The following is a 13,024-nucleotide window of genomic DNA, read 5'->3' as shown; positions in this document are numbered from 1 at the left end:
ACCTAGACACTTTCGTTTATCAGGAGGCAGATCAATAAATCCTGGTCAAGGTGATGTCACCAAGGTGTTCTTTCTTAAACACTACTGTGATTTTAAAATCAAACTCATTGCTTAAAGCCGGTTATCACAGAACCATTACCAGAAAACAATTATGACATATAGAGCACAATTATATTCTTGATCATGTTCAGTAAATAATAATATCATTTAAGGTAATTATAGTATTTAGTATTTAAAAAAACCTAACTGTAGAAGCTTGCTTTCATTTTACATATATAATTTAGAATATTGTAAAGTTTTTGCTTCAACATACATAAATACAGTGGACATTAGCTGTTGCCACATACAAATAATTAAATGATGTAGGAACAAGCTCTAGAATATGGAAATACTTTATCACAATTTGTGAAAAGGGAATGTATGTGTCTGTACCTCTATGTGTAGACAGTAGTTTTGAAATAATGCATAGTGTGGTAGTTGACTGGAGGGTAGTGTTTATAGTTCTAAATTGAAGAAACCTTAAAATTTCCAACAAATACTTTCATAATGTTTGACGTATAACCACATCCATATATTTGTTTTAAGCTGAGAAACTCTCTCTCTCTCTCTCTCTCTCTCTCTCTCTCTCTCTCTCTCTCTCTCTCTGTGTGTGTGTGTGTGTGTGTGTGTGTTTTACTTTGGAAATCAATCTAATTAATTCCTTTATTTCATTTGAATCATTTGATCAGTTTCAGCTCTAACTCTTCTGCTTTTGGCAGTTACAATTGACATAAAGTTCCCATCAAAACCTGCTTTAAAATTAAGAGTTAATGGTAACTTTTCCCACTGTAGCAAATCACTGTGCCTGAAAAGGAAAATGTAACATTCTCAGATAGTAAAACCATGCCCATAGTTCTTTGTGTGGCTACAGAAGGAATGAACTCAAGGGAAAGTATTAAAAAGTCTAAGACATTTCAGAAAGAATTATCTTGCTAGGTGGAGACACAGGCACACATACAGTCACACAGACACCCACAAAGACACAAATTTATCCTTCAACACAGCCAATACGCTCTAAAATAATCTGCAGTCTCTAGACTGAGTACCAACATATGCTAGATACAGTGTAGCCTCTAGAAGGGGTTCCCAAGTGCATCTTGAAGCCTGAGCCAAAGGCTTTGGTGGCCAGTGCATCCAAAACTCTGGGAGGGACGAACCAGGTGTTTCTAGATGATTAACCAAACACTCTGTGGCCAGGACTGGTCCTTTTCTCTTCTCTCCAATGGGGAGCAGGATTACTGACATTTTTAAACCATGCCCTTTTCTGAACCAGAAGGTTTTAGGCATCCATTTGTTTTATCCTTCAGAGTATCATCTTTGTAATCACCATAGGCAGTGCTGGCCATGGGTAATGTAAATTGACTAAATGGATGCTGTAATTTGAGATGGTATTGTAGCTGGTTCTGTGGGGAAAGAGACATATTATTTTTTTATAAGGACAGAGTCATCAGTGCTTGGTTGTATAGAAGGACAGTAGTTGCACACTGTGCTCCTTGTTTCTACTTAATCATTAACTAACATTGGGGATTTGCAATACTTATGAAGAAGGGGTGAGCAAATAAATTTAAGTATAGTTTAGAAAATTTTTACCATGAAAATGCATGGAAAATGAACAGGATGATTTGAACTTACCCCCATTGAATCAACATAGATTCTTTTGTGAGTAGAAACAGTATACTGAGTGAGCATTGAAGAACTTAAGACCCAAGTCCATGATGAATCCTATGTTTCTTTTTTTAATTTAAATTATAAACAATCTTATTTTTCATATCAATCCCAGTTCCCTCTCCCTCCCATCCTCCCACGCCCCCCACCAACACCCCTATCCCATCCTCCTTCCTGCCAGGGAGGATGAGGCCTTTCATGGGGGAATCATCAAAGTCTGTCATATCATTTGGAGCAGGGCCTAGACCCTCCCCCATGTGTCTAGGCTGAGAGCGTATCCCTCTATGGGGAATGGGCTCCCAAAGTCCATTCATACACTAGGGATAAATACTGTTCCACTACCAGAGGCCCCATAGACTGCCTAGGTCTCCTAACAGACACCCACGTTCAGGGGGCCTGGTTCAATCCTATGCTGGTTTCCCAGCTGTCAATCTGGGGACCATGAGCTCCCCCTTATTCAGGTCAGCTGTTTTTGTGGATTTCCTCAGCCTGGTCATGACCCCTTTGCTCATTACTCCTCTCTCTCTACAACTGGAATCCTATGTTTCTTATTCCCAGATGTTTTCTACAAGAGTAAACTCTTAACTGGTGGAATTTTGCTTTTTATCATTACCAGTGAGATGCAATTACCAACAATTAAATCTTTCATATCTTTATTTTCATAGTCTCCTATTTGTAGCTTTTATTGGTTTTTGAAATTTCTGCATATAAAAGATTATGCCTTTTTGTTAGGTATATTGGAAGTTTTTACAGTGTTTTTTCTCTTTTAATTTTTTATGACTTCAGATGTACTATAATAGCAGGTTTTTGGATGTCAAGTATGCATTTATATGCATTTATAACTCCTTTAGGTTCATAGTTACAAAGTTATTTCCCATGGATAGAAGAGATTCAGTATATTATTCCAGAAAACATTTTTGAACCTTCTTAATGCTGCGAACCATTAATGCAGTTCCTCATGTTGTGGTGACCTCAACCATAAAATTATCTTTGTTGTTACTTTATAACTGAAATTTTGCTACTATTGAGAATCATAATATAAACACAAGTGTTTTCCTGTGGTCTTAGGAGACCCCTGTGATAGGTCATTTGACCCCCAAGAGTTTCGACCCACAGGTTGAGAACCACTGGACCAGGTTGCTGCTACAGCAACAAGCTGACCTCAGCATCTCAATAATTGAGCACAGGAAGAGTTTATATTGTTTTCAGACAAGGTCTGATGTAGGTCAGGCAGTTCTTCTGAATTTTGTATGTGGGCCATCTGGAATAGGAGCCTTCCAGATCACTGTAAGAAGTGTGAGACAGAAAGAGGAAGCTCATTAATTCTTATTTACATAGAAAGGACTTAAGCCATTTTCTGTGTGCATTTCCTTAGCCAGAGATAGTCACATGACCCTACTTGCCTGGATTGCAGTTTCTGCAATATAGTGAAATACAGATGTATTTGATATGTACACACTTATGTTTGATCCTTTCCCCTTATATCCTCTGATTCTTTAACCCATGAATAGTGTACATGATATATAGTAGGGGTCTGTTTTGTTAGAGTGCAGACAGTGAATACTTAATTTAGACCCACTTTGAAGGGTGTCTTTCTTTCACTATTTGCTTTAAATAAAGATGTAATTACTCCTCAAGAAGACCCAATGTTGTAGGAGTGCATGATAAACATAGACAGTTGTCCACTTAGTGAAATAAGTTATTATATCTTGGGAAATTTCTTTGGTCTTTTACCCTCATTATCACCAATCGTAGTGATAAGACACAATCATCCAGTTCAGAGATGTGGAATGAGAAATTTTTGTATAAAGCAGCCTTGTGTATACCTTCTATCTCTTTTTTGTTATTTGTGAAAAGAGGGAAGTGTTAGTGCTGTTCACCACCACCCCTTTCCTGTGTGTATGAGAGAGAGCTGGCCTCTTCAGAGTTCAGTAGCCATCTACCTCCCATTGGTGATACTATCTATGTTTGGGGCAAGTGTACATCTTCTGATTTTCAGACAAGTGAGAACCAGCCATAGGTACATCAGCTGTCTTTGTGAATTATGGCTTGGAATGTATATAAAGGAAATTTGCAGCAGGCCCTTGGTTTGTTCTGCTTACAGCCTAATGCCAGAGATTTCAATAAATTTTGGTAAACCACCTTCCATTTAAAATATATCTGGAAAAATCCATGGGCACACACGGGAGATCTATTCCATTTTTGTGTGTGATAGAGAAGATACTTTTAAGGGTAGCTGACATAAATGTCTACAGTGGAAAGTCAATAATTCAGCATTAATCTTCCATTAAATGTATGTACATCCTTGTGTATAATCTCTATATTGAACTACATTAAACTAATAACATAATTTCAGTGGTCCAAAGCCTCAATTTCTGTATCTAGCTATATGATGGGGGAAAGTCCTTCTGTGTATGTTTGTCTTATTGGTTGCTAAATAAAGCACTGTTGGCCAATAGGAAAGCAAGATAGGTAGGGCTAGGAGTCAAGGAGGATTCTGGGAAATGTAGTAAAGAGAGGAGTTGACATGTGATCCCAGAGTATTCCAATAAAACTCCCTTTAAATTGTATTTATAAGTATAAATTAGAGATCAAGGGGATACAAATTGAAAAGGAAGAAGTCAAACTTTCACTATTTGCAGATGATAATGATAGTCCACATAAGTGACCAGAAAAACTCTACAAGGGGACTACTACAGCTGATAAACACCTTCAGTAAAGTGGCAGGATACAAGATTAACTCAAAAAATCAACAGGTTCCCCTACAAGCCCTACTATATACAGAAGATAAATGTGCTGAGAAAGAAGTAAGAGAAACATCACCTTTCACAATAGCCACAAACAACATAAAATATCTTGGGGTAACACTAACCAAAATGTGAAAGACCTGTACAGTAAGAACTTTGAGTCTCTAAAGAAAGAAATTAAAGAAGATGCCAGAAAATGGAAAGATCTGCCATACTCTTGGATAGGTAGGATCAACATAGTAAAAATGGAAATCTTGCCAAAAGTAATCTACAGATTCAATTCAATCCACATCAAAATCACAACACAGTTCTTCACAGACCTTGAAAGAGCAGTACTCAACTTTATATGGAAAAAACCCAGGATAGCCAAAACAAGGAACTTCTGGAGGCATCACCATCCCTGACATCAAGCTCTATCATAGAGCCATAGTCCTGAAAACAGCTTGGTATTGGCACAAAAGTAGACAGATAGATCAATGGAATCGAATTGAAAACCCTGATATTAACCCACACATCTACGAACATCTGATTTTTGACAAAGGAGCTAAATCTATACAATGGAATAAAGAAAGCATTTTCAACAAATGGTGCTGGCACAACTGGATTTGGACATGCAGACGATAGCAGATAGATCTATATCTGTCACCATGCACAAAACTTAAATCCAAATGGATCAAAGACCTCAACATAAATCCAGCCACACTGAACCTTCTTGAAGAGAAAGTGGGAGATACCCTAGAATGAATTGGTCCAGGAGACTGCTTCCTGAACATAACACCAGTAGCACAGACACTGAGATCTACAATTAATAAATGGGACCTCCTGAAACTGAGAAGCTTCTGTAAGACAAAATGACAGTCCACACAATGGGAAAAGATCTTCACCAACCCCACATTTGACAGAGGACTGATATCCAAAATATACAACGAACTCAAGAAGCTAGCAACCAAAACACCAATCAATAAATTAAAAAGTGGGGTGCAGAACTAAATAAAGAATTCTCAACAGAGGAATCTAAAATGGCTGAAAGACACTTAAGAAAGTGCTCAAAATCCTTAGTCATCAGGGAAAGGCAACTCAAAACAACTCTGAGATACCATCTTATTCCTGTCAGAATGCTAAAATCAAAAACACCAATGACAGTATATGCTTGACAGGATGTGGAGAAAACGAACACTCCTCCATTGCTGATGGGAATGCAAACTTGTTAGACCACTTTGGAAATCAGTATGGCAGTTTCTTAGGAAAATGGGAATCAGTCTACCTCAAGTTCCAGCAGTTCCTCTGTTGGGCATATACACCAAATAATGCCCATTCATACAACAAGGACATATGTTCAACTATGATCACAGCATCATTGTTTGTTATAGCCAGAACCTGGAAGCAACCTAGACGCACCTCAGCTGAAGAATGGATAGAGAAAATGTAGTACATTTACACAATGGAGTACTACTCAGCGGAAAAAAAGCAATGGAATCTTGAAATTCGCAGGCAAATGGATGGAACTAGAAGAAACCATCCTGAGCAAGGTAACCCAGTCACAAAAAGACAAACATGGTATGTACTCACTCATATATGAATTTTAGGCATAGAGCAAATGATTACCAGCCTACAATCCACATCATCAAAGGAACTAGGAAACAAGAAGGACTCTAAGAGAAATGCATGGACCATGGAGAATGGGAAAGGGCAAGATCTCCTGAGCTAATTGGGAGCATGGCGGGAGGGGAGAGGGAGTTGGCAGAATGAGAGGGGGAGAAGAGGAGGGGAGAGGAGGAAATGGAGGAGCAGGAAGGTTGAGTTGGGGGAAGAATAGAGGAGAACAGGATGAGAGATACCATAACAGGGAGAGCCTTTATAGGTCCAAGGTGATATCTGGCACTAGGGAGATTTCCAGAGTTCTACAAGGATAACACCAACTGACAATCTAGGCAATGGTAGAGAGGCTACCCTAAATGCCCTTCCCCTATAATGAGACTGATGACTGCCTTATATGCTATCCTAGAGACCTCATCCAATGGCTGATGGAAGCAGAGGCAGACACCCACAGCTAAACACTGAACTGAACTCAGGAACCCAGTTGCAGAGAGGGAGGAATTAAGAACAAAGGGGTCAGGACCAAGGTGGTGAAATCCACAGAAACAGCTGACCTGAACAATGGGGAGCACATGGACCCAAGACTGATGTCTGGGAGGCCAGCATGAGACTGATCCAGACCCTGAACATGGATATCAATGAGGAGGCCTCTGCACTCTATGGAGCCCCTGGTAGTGGATCAGTATTTATCACTGTTGTAAGAAGGGATTTTGAGAGCCCATCCCACATGGAGGGATGCTCTCTCAGCCTGCACACATGGAGGAGGGCCTAGGCCCTGCCCAGGATATGACAGACTTTGGGGATCCCCTATGGAGGGCCTTGCCCACCCTGGGGAGCAGAGGGGGGATGAGGTGGAGGGTTGGTGGGGAGGGGAGGGAGAGGGAGAAGGGATTGACATGTGAAGCAAGCTTGTTTCTAGTTTAAACTTGAAAAAATAAAAATACTTGTACAAACTAATGTACTTTACATGCACTAATATAGCCTGAGTGTATGTGTATATATATAAATATCCTATATACTATACATGATATAGGATATATATATATATATATATATATATATATATATCAGTGTTCTGCCAACACTTACATGTTTGTAGTTCTTTGTTTCTTCCACTAGTGCCTCCCCACTCTGCCTTTCTTTGCCCTTCACCTCTTACCTCCCTTCATCTCTCCATTCCTCCTTCCTGTCCTTTCTTCCTTTGACAAAATCATGCAATATTTGTTTTGCTGAATCTGGCATATTCTCTTAATGTAATGATCTTTAGCCCCATTGATGTCTCTGATTTATGACTGAATTAATACCCCATTGTGTATGCAAATACAGTGTTTGCTGTATATATTCATTTGTTGGTGGACATCTAGGCTGATTTTATAACTTAGCTATTATGGATGGTGCCAAAACAATCATGGAAATGTACGCATATCTTTGTATGGTGACTTCATTTCCTCCAAACATATTCCCAGGGACAGGATAGCTGCAACATGTGGTATTTCTGTTTTTATCTATTTGAGGAAACCCCAAAATGTTCTTGATATTGGGTATACTGACTGGTATTCCCAAAATGTTTAAGTGACATCTTTTTTCTTTCCCTCCTTGTCAACATCTATCAATATGTGTATTTGGTAACATTCAAATGGGATGACAGCGACTTTCATCACATGATTATTTGTCTTTCCTCTGGGGCAAACGTTATTGAGATTTCTTCATATGTTTATTGCATATTTGCATTTAAGAGACATCTATTCAGTTCATTTACTACTGTTTATTTGGGTTTCTTGTTCTTCTGTTAGGATTTTATGAATAATTTACATATTTTCGGTATTAATCCTCTGTTAGAGGAACCTTTAGCAAAGAGTTTTGCTCCTCTGTAGGATGTTTCTTCACCCTGCTGATTTTCTCCTGTTGATATACAGGATGGTAAATCCAAGTAGTCAATTATTGTTTTTTGTAATTTTTTGTAGTCCTATCCCTAAATTATTTCTTGTAATAATATTTGGCTTTCATTCTGTCTTCCTATAATAGTTTCACGTTTTACATTAGTGTATTTGCTCCGTTTTGCGTTGATTTTTCTTTCAAATGGAGAAAAAAGAATCAAGTTTCAATGCTGTTCATGTGTACATCCAGTTTTCTCACTCCAGTTTGCTGAAGAGTTGGTCCTTTCTTCATTCAGTACAGTATGTTTTGAGATATTTATATATATTACTTGGGTGGAGATGTGCTATTTTATTTCTGGGCTCTCTGTTCCACTGATCTATGTGTCTGTTGCCATGCCAACAACATGCTGTATATTAATGCATGCAACTACAGAAGAAAGCTACTGGACAGGAACTAGGGCTTTTTAAATAAACCCATCGCCAAACCATGGAGTGTCAGGAAGTCAAAGAGATACTTTATTTTCCCCTTGCTTTCAGATTTGTTCTTTATCTTTCCCTTGAGAAACTCAAATAGAAACTAGAGGACAAGGAATTTCCCTGGTGCTGACCAAAATTCAGCATTCTGGGTACACAGTAGTGTCAAAATAGATGGTGTGCCTTTTGGGACAAACATCTAGCATGTAGACTAAACTCCTAATATCAATTCTCAAAAGAGGTATGACTAGAAGACAGAATGGGGAACAATTCTTCCTTTAATGTTTCTTTTGTGCTTCCATATGACTAAAGAAAGGAAACACTGAGGGCGAGGGAAGTGGTGCTCAGTGAAATGTTGTGGGGTCCAAAACAGGAAGCAATACTGGCTGACCAAGAATGTCATGTGATCTTTGTTCTCCTGCTCCAACTCCTTAAACACTGCCCAGCTATTTTCTTGGGCTTTTCAGTTTGTACTTGGGTGTGTAAATTTGTCTTCTTCACTCCATCTCCATTTAAGAGTGGGAACTAATGGCATATGCATGGGCCGCATATCTTTGAACTCTTGTAAATTAGCATCTAGAGTTCAACACTTGTAGTTTCCTGTTTTTCTAGTACATTCAGACCCTGATTTACCACACCAGGGGACAGATTAAGGGAGAAATAGACAGTTCAGCTACCATTATTAAGAAGTGCTGGGCTCTCTCAGAGCACAAAGTCAAGTCATATGATCATGAGCATGGAAGTTTTTCCAGTCTTATTTTCTGGTTGCCTATTTTATATTGGGGCAGTTTTGAGTTGAGAACTTTAGATAAGACAATTGCAATCATTAAAATCTATTGATTACTTCTTTTTTATTTGATTTTTTAAATTTAAATTAGAAACAAGATTGTTTTACATGTCAATCCACTTTCCTGTCCCTCCCCACCTCCCCTGCCCCCCACTAACACCCTACCTATTCCATACCATTCCTGCTCCCCAAGGAGAGTGAGGCCTTCCATGGTTTTTTTCCAGAGTCTGTCATATCCTTTGGGATAGGGCCTAGGCCCTCCCCCGTGTGTTTAGGCTGAGGGAGTATCTCTGTACGGGAAATGGGATCCCAAAGTCCACACCTATGCTAGGGATAAGTACTGATATACTACAAGAGGCCCCATAGATTTCTGAGGCCTCCTCACTGACACCCACATTTATGGGGTCTGGAAACCATGCTGGTTTCCCAGTGATCAGTCTGGCGGACAAGAGCTCCCTCTTGTTTAGGTCAGCTGTGTCTGTGGGTTTCACAAGCCTGTTCTTTGCTCATCACTCCCCCTTCTCTGCAACTAGATTCCAATTCAGTTCAGTTTTTAGCTGTAGTATCTGCTTCTACTTCCATCAGATGCTGGATGAAGGCTCTAGGATGGTATATAAGTTAGTCATCAATCTCATTATCAGGGGAGGGCATTTAAGGTAGCCTCTTCTCCACTGTTGCTTAGATAGTTAGTTGGTATCATCCTTGTAGATCTCTGGACATTTCCCTAGTGCCTGATTTTACTTTAAACCCATACTGGCTCCCTCTTTGATGGTATCTTTTATTTTGCTCTCCTCTATTCTTCCCCTACTCCTATTGATTACTTCTTGTATACTTGATACTTTGTTAAGCTGTTAGTATTTTTTCGAATTTCCTAAAATAATATCATGTATCATTATATTGGTCTATAATCAATTTATTTGTTCACTTTTAAATAAGACACTGAGATGACATTTGTAATTTGTAACTGATGAAAATCAGCCAACAGGACTTTCTGATAGAGTGACATTTATCTTATACTCAAGATAATATAAAGTAAAAATGTAATATTTCTCATGATAAGTTGTATTTCTTCTTTTTGTGAGGTAATTTTCTTTTGTTTGGAAAAATCTAACCAATAGAAATGTCACCATGAAGTGGTAAGAGGCTGTCAAAGTTTTATCACTAGCCACACCTCATAAGACTAAACTGATTCTTACCTGAGGTGAGGCATGAAGTAGATACTCTGTCTGGTGGGTAGCATCTCTAGTTCACTTTTCAAACTCTGCAGTGCTGATTATCTTAATCTTTTTCCCATTCCCATGTTTAGCAACATCACAATAATACTCATGGCTCAGAGTACCTAGATCACTGAAATAGGAAATAATTATGTGATGCTTTAAATTAAAAGTTAATTTTTAATTTGTGACACATGTGTGTGATATTTCCCAACATTTTAATGATTAAAGATGTTCACAAGCCAGTGAGTTCAAAGATGTTGGTTACCAAAGTGACAGCAAGAGTAGGTAGCTTAAGCATAACTTTAGAAAAGTTTATGAGATAAAAAGCAACAGCATACGATGAAATATGTCTTCTTAACTTTTGAGGTCCTATAGTTAAGGTTCAGAAAGATTATTTACCTGTAATCGCATGAATAAACAAGGTAGGAATTAAAACCTTTGCCTGACTGATTTCAAATGGGATTAATATAAGGCTCATGTTTTCTATGTATTTGGGTCAATTTTAGCAATAAAATGTTTGAAGTGGCTAGTTATTAGTTTAAAAGAGAATATGTAAGTGTTCAGGGGTATTTTTTCTGCTAACTGCAGGATGAGTGTTACAAGTCTAAGTCTATTCTGTATGTTCTCAAAGTCTATATAACCTAGAAATTTAATTCTATGCCCCGGAATAAATGCGGACTGATCAAGGAGCATTTGTATTTCTTCTGAGTAATGGGTCCCATTAATAGGTCATAATATGTGAATAAATGTCCTAATAACTCTGGAGGGTTCATTTATCCTACCTTATCATTGACCTTTTAAAAAGCAAAGGATATTATATAATGCTTCAAAATAATAAGAATAGTATGGATAAGATTAAATTCTTTTAATTCAATTCGTTTTGTTTTTAAGCCACCATATATAAATATATATCTCATTTAAAAGGTAATGTGACTATGACTAAAAACAGAAAATGACAACAACAAAAATAAAACTAAATAGATGGTGGATGAGAATCTTGATTAGTGCAACTGAGTGAAAGAAAATGGGGTAATAAGCAATTGAATTTATTCATAAAATAGATAGTTGTCAAAAGTTAACTATTGTGACAAATGAGTTCTTTTTGGGGAAGCAGGCAGGGGCAGCTAGGAAATGGTGTCTAGCTATACCATGTGGTTTTGGATGAAGTCAGTGGAAACATCTGGAGAAAGGCTCCCCCTAGGACACAGAATTTGGACTGATGTAGGCTATGCAGTTAGGAGTGAAGAACCTTGTCCTAGGTACTTTTCTGTTGCTATAATAAAACACACCACCCACAAAAGCAACTTAAGAGAGAAAGAGTTTATTTTAACTTATAGTTACAAAGGGAATACAGACCACTGTGGAGGATAAAGCATGGTGGCAGGAGCTGGAGACCTGTCACATTGCTTTGGGAGTTGAGAAGTGGAGAGAAATGAATTAATCCATGTTGGATTGCACTCAGATCACTTTATCTATTCTTGTACACTTCAGGTTCCTCTGCTTAGGGAATGCTGCCACACACAGTGTTCAGGTCTCCCTTATCAGTTAATGGAATCAAGATTACAACTATAGATATGCCTGCATGCCAACCCAATCTAGACAATCCCTCATTGGTATTCTCTTTTCCAGGTGGTTTTAGATTTCATCAAGTAGACAATTCAAATAACCATCACCCCTCTACCACCTCATAAACTTGACACACAAACACATCACTTTTATACAAACTCTTCTGATACTTGTCCTTAAAGTGTCATGTTTATCTCATAATGAAAAAAAAAGCCTAACTTTAAATGACCTCAGGTTTTAAAATTTCCACCATTTTAAAATCCCTTGTGGTTTACCTGTGAGTTTCTACAAAACAAACAAGTTATATTTCCAACATATGACACACTTAATAATGAACAAGGAGATCAAACCAAATTCAAAATCTTGCCAGGCAAGTTTGAAATTCTACAGGACCATGTTCAGCAATGAGGACTTGTAACAGACTCTTCTGGGCTCTAAAAGTAGTTGTGCTATGCCAGCTCTCCCACCGGCAGTATACACAGCTTCTCTTTTAGGTGTAGCACAGCTTCAAACTACACATACAGCTCTCTTTAGTAGTTATCCTATGGTTCTTGGGATATTCAATTCAACTGAGGATTTACCTTCTTAGCTTCACATGGCAACCTTTCAGGGCTTCTTCATAGAGAATTCAGTCCTGCTATACAGTGTCTGGCCTCAGATGTTTTCCATGACCACCTCAACCCCTAATTTTGCATTATTCATGTCTTCAAAACCAGAACCATGTTGCAGTTCCCTACAGCACTGTTTAATTCTGTTGCCAGCTTGAGATATAGTCTGGTCCTCCCTTCAGTCACATACCTATCAGTTTCTGTATGCTGACACTGGGGAATCACTTTTCTAGGTAGTTGCTTTTGAAGCAGGGAACTCCTTCAGCTTATGCTTTCTTCCTATAAATAAAATTAATGACCACAAGGTAAAACCTGTAAGGGGTGGAGTTTTGTCCCAAGGATAATCTTCTCTATTGTCTCAGTGCATCACAGGGGACTTCTCTACCATGGAGATATTTCTTTATCAGCTAGAACTTTCCAGAACCAGTAGAAATACTCTGCATGCTTG

The sequence above is a fragment of the Cricetulus griseus genome, assembly GCF_003668045.3.
Source record: "Cricetulus griseus strain 17A/GY chromosome 1 unlocalized genomic scaffold, alternate assembly CriGri-PICRH-1.0 chr1_1, whole genome shotgun sequence".
NCBI lineage: Eukaryota > Metazoa > Chordata > Mammalia > Rodentia > Cricetidae > Cricetulus > Cricetulus griseus.
This window is presented reverse-complemented; position numbering follows the sequence as displayed.